The following is a 5,294-nucleotide window of genomic DNA, read 5'->3' on the forward strand; positions in this document are numbered from 1 at the left end:
CCCATAGAGTCATTAACACACCTGTGCACAGTGACGCCCCATAGTCATTAACACACCTGTGCACAGTGACATCCTATAGCATATTAACACACCTGTGCAGTGCACAGTGATAACCTATACAGTCATTAACACACCTGTGCAGAGTGACGCCCTATACAGTCATTAACATTCTCCTGACTTACAGCTTGTGATAATCAGAAAGTGACCTGAAGCAGTTTCCTTCACTCTGTGAACCATGCATGCAAATGAGGGGCGCAGGAGAGGAATGCAGACCTGGGGCTCACTCGCATTCATGCACAATTGATGGGGCTGTTACAGGTCACTCTTATGTACCCAACATCCCTAGCTGCTGCCGGTAGACTTGTAGGGTCCTATAATTTAGCTTTCTCATTAATTCAGATGAACCTTGACTTTTGTGTGCCCTGCTCTGCTTCAGTTATGTGAAAAAAATTTCATCTCTTGGTCATTTATGTATTTTAAGATTTGATAACAACCCTTTGGAGGCTGAAATGAGAAATGGATGAATTAGTATTTGAAAGACCATAGAATGCCTGGTCCAGAGGAGGTAGAAGCCTATTCACTGCCTATACAATAGCCACCTGTTTTTCTCCATTTCCCAGCCCACTTAGCCTTAGGTGGGGACACATGACAATTTCTGGGCAATGTGCTGTGAATGAAAATGACATGCTACTTGTGGGCTGAACCCAAGGGGAAATGTAACATGAACCCACATTTACTCTGCACATTTGGCACCTGTTTGACCAGTGTCTTCATGGTCTCTGTCTCTGGAAGGTAGAACACAAGACTTGTGGAGTGGAGCTGAGCCCTCCTCTGCGTGTTGCAAAGGTAGGGTGTGTGAAAAGGAAATCTTGATTCTGTTGAGCCTCTAAGGTTTGAGGATCATGTGATAGCCCAGAATCATCTCTTGCATCAAGAAATAAACATACTGTCTCGTGACACTTGCAGTCTATCTACAAGACTGAGGCAGGGCAAACATTTTCTTAAGAAACAAAAAGGTAAAATAGCACCTACAAACCTTGCACCTTTCTGCAAACTCTCCTCCCCCAGAATTCTCGGCTTTCCTCCTTTCTTGATGTCCTTACACAACAGGAAAGAGTGAACTCTCCTGCAACATCGAGCCCACCTTCACGATGAAAGCGTGGGCTCCTGCAAAATGGGGGTTTCTTCCTGCCTGGCCCCATCCTGTTTGACCTGGGACAGTCTATGCAAATTACCTGTATTTCCGGATTCTCACCGGGACAGAAAGAGGAAGACAGCTGCTGTCTGAGGGTTGGGAAATTAAGCAGAAGAACACGGAGGCACCACGGTGCCTGAAATGTGCCATCGGTGTTAGCTATCATGACCAGGTGATGAGTAAGCAGGTCCACTAATGGCAGAAGTGAAATTGGCAAGCATGAGCCCAAGGCAATTGTGCAGGTGTGGAGTCAAATTTTCCCCCAGGACATTCCTTTCACTGCTACTCAGGAACATTCCTGGATGGACAGAGTCTCAAACATGGGCTTTAGTTGTAGAACTTTTTGTGTTTGCCAGTGTGTGTTTCTGACTCCTATTAGGGAAAGCCGAGTGAAAGCAAGGGACTATTTAATTATCTAATTTGTAATTCACTGTGGTACTAGCAACATCTTGCTTAAGGAAGGCTTTACATTTTCTTTAGGCAGCAAGTGCACAATTAGTTCCTAAACAGAAGTTTTTTGTTTTAATTCAATGCAGGATGCATGATTTTTCTTCAGGACTTGATCTAATCCACCTGCTTGTCCCTTCAGAAGGGCGAGGTGGGAGAGCCAGCACGTCTAACTGGCTTTGCCTGCCTCCAAATGAATATCATTTCTGGCTGTGCACAGAGAGCAATTTCAAGTTTTATGGGTGTGCTGAGAAAAAACCGCAGAACTCTGCCTGCTGGGAAGCGAGAACTCAGCAAAGCCCCAGACGCCCCAGGGCAGGCAGTGAAACCAAAGTCCGGGGGCAAGCAAAGGCTTGAGACTTGCAGAGAAACCAGCTCCTCGTGTTTTAGTGGGTGAGGTCTGCTCGTTTATGAGGAGAGTGGCTGAACTTGTTGCTAAAATAAAGGCTATCCCTATCCAATGAAACCTTCTTTTTTTCTCTCCTGAAACTAGAAGAGTGATGGAGCATAACATTGCCTCACTGTCAAAGGGTTGTGTGGGTGAGTTACAAGGTCAAAGTGCATGCCAAACAGGTGTCAACATGAAATGAGCTAGAAATTCAGGACCTTACTTCGAATGAGTTTATAATCGCAGAGCCATTTAAAGCAATGTATTCCTTAAGTTCCAAAAGCCACCGAAGTCGGTGGTGAAAATGTGTGTCCATTACTGAGTTGGCAGCAGAGAAACTGAGGCAAAGCAGAAGCAGGGTGGAGGCTGTCTTTCTCCCCTTCTGTGCCCAGAAACAGAACTCTCCATTATCTGGAGCTGATTTCATTTGTTGAGGAAGCCACTACTCCGTTTTTAGATGGTCTTTTATTTGTTTCAGTTATTACGATTATTATTGATGACAGAATATGCTTCTCTTTTCAGTTTTGCATTCTAGACTCTTTTTTTTCTTTTTTAAATCATTTTTCTCCTCTTGGCCCTTTTTTCTTCTGTATAACTGTTCTTTCTGGTGGATTTCTTCAACATAAGTTCCAAACATTCTCTTGATTATCTGTTTTATATCATGTTTTTAATTTCTAAGTGCTATTTTTGGTCTCTAGATATTTCATTTGTATATAATATAGTGCCCATATTCTTGCTTCACTGATGCAGTATTTTTTTATCCCCAAGTAAATTAATGATTAGTTTTTTTTTTTTGCTTATATGCTTGGAAACCTTCTTCTCCTTGCATAATCTATGTTTCTTTTAAGTAATTTTCCTTTGTTGTTAGCAATTTTGTTTTTGTTTTGGATTCAATTATTTTCATGTTAGAGGCTTTTCTCAGATATTAGGTGGTTCCTTGTTTTCTGACCACAATTGAATAAATAATTAGCTTAATATTTCCTCACATTCAGGTTTGGATTCTCTTTCTCTGGGTCAGTAGTTACATTGGCTTTGCAGCTTTTAAGTGTGTACTGACAGAATTAGAAAAAAAAAACCCTAAAATTCATATGGACTCAAAAAAGAGCCTGAATAACCAAACCAATCTTAAGCAAAAAGACCAAAGATGGAGACACTACATGACCTAACTTTAAATTGTACTACAAGGCTATAGTAACTAAAACAGTGTGGTATTGGTATAAAAATAGACATATGGATCAGTGAAATATTATAGAAAACCAAGCATAAAGCCACATACCTATACCTAGCTGATCTTCAACAAAGTCAACAAAAATATACACTGAGGAAATGACATCCTATTCAATAAATGGTGCTGGGAAAATTAGCCACATGCAGATGAATGAAAGTAGACTCAAATCTCCCACAATATACAAAAATTAACTCAAGATGGATTAAAGATTTAAATATAAGACCTCAAACTGCAAAAGTCACAGGAGACAACCTAGGAAAAACAATTCTGAACATTGGCCTCAGCAAAGAATCTATGACCAAGTCTTCAAAAGCAAATGCAACAAAACCAAAAATAGGCAAATGGGACTTAATTAAACTAAGCACAGCAAAAGACACAATCAATAGAGAAAGCATAAGCCTGCAAAATGAAGAAATGTATTTACAAACTATGCATGTAACAGAGGTCTAATCTAATCTCCAGAATTTACAAGGAACTCGACTCCACAAGAAAAAAAGCAAATAACCTGATTAAAAATTGGGCAAAGGACATTTAAATCAGAGCAATTTGACACAAGGCAGCCTCCAGGCAGGGGTCACCTGGGATTGTCAGATCCATGTCACTCCAAAAGAGCTTCTTCCTTCCCTCTCACTGGTTCCTGCCAAGGGAGGGGGTCCAGGCACCATGCCCACACTTCTTGGAGCTGAGCCCACCATCACGTAGGATCTAAGAACAACATGCTTGAGAGATGATGCTGGCAGGGCTTAGGGGCTCACGCCTGTAATCACGGCACCTTGGGAGGCTTAGCCAGACAAATCATTTGAGATCAAGAGTTGGAGACCAGCCTGGCCAAGATGATGAAAACCCATCTCTACTAAAATTACAAAAGTAAACAGGTGTGGTGGTGCACCCCTGTGGTCCCAGCTACTTGGGAGGCTGAGGTGGGAGAATTGCTGGAACCTGGGAGGTAGAGGATGCAAAGAGCTGAGATCTCGCCACTGCACTCCAGCCTGGGCAACACAGCAAGACTCCATATCAAATAAATAAATAAATAAATAATAAAAAGAGAGAGACATGCTGCTGCATGCCTGGCATTTCTATCTCAAAAGGGGGCATGTGTTCTTAGCAAAACCTGCTGTTTTTCACAAACTCCAATCAATTGTTGTATATGACCTATAAACTGCTGTAGAAACTTGTCCAGCCTCCACACCAGAATTTCTCTTTGAAAATCAGGAAAACAGCCAATCTGTGACACATCTTCCTTTCACGAAGAATCGTCAGTTTCCTGCACACGTGGGAGTCACCGAGGCAGCACAGGGCCTTGTGTTTACAGAAACATAAAAGTGCACGCCCTGATACAGGCCCTCTGAACAAGTTAACCTCACCTCTCCTAACTGAGGAGGTTATTCTCTCTGTTGGAGAAGATTTAAGAACCGTGGAAAAGATTTCTCTCTGTCCCATGTCACCTTCACGCCTTGCGCAAAATGATTTTGTCAAAATCCCAGTGAAAACAACAAGTTTGTTTTTGTGTTTGTGTGTGTGCTGTGAAGCTTTATGACAGGCTTTGAGTATTCTGCACTAAAACTTTCTAGAAAATGTTCCTACAGGTCCATGTGCCTTTGAATATGTCCATGGTTAGATTACATTTATGGAAACCCTGCTTACATACACTGGTATTTTAAAATCTATCTCCCCATCCATTCTCTCTCATTTTTGGTTTTTTATATTTTGGATTGTTTTAAGCCTTGTTATTTATAATCTCATGAGTTATTCTTTCCATTTTTAAAGCGGTAGAACCACTTTCATAGAGAATAATTGCCTCAAGACAGAAGTCGCTGCTTGCTCAGAAGTGACAGCACATGAATTTAAAGTCAGGTCTGTCTGACTCCAGAGCTGGTATGTGTAGATGCTGATGACAAAACACAGACACATGTGACCTGTCCCTGCCTTAGTGTGGCTTGGACATTGGGATTATGGCAGGATGTCAAGGTTGAGAACCCACCCGGAGCAGCTCAGGCCACAGCTGAGGGTTGGAGGAGGCCTGCCCTGATGATGGC

This window comes from Cebus imitator, unplaced genomic scaffold (assembly GCF_001604975.1).
Source record: "Cebus imitator isolate Cc_AM_T3 unplaced genomic scaffold, Cebus_imitator-1.0 Scaffold291, whole genome shotgun sequence".
In the NCBI taxonomy this organism is placed as follows: Eukaryota; Metazoa; Chordata; class Mammalia; order Primates; family Cebidae; genus Cebus; species Cebus imitator.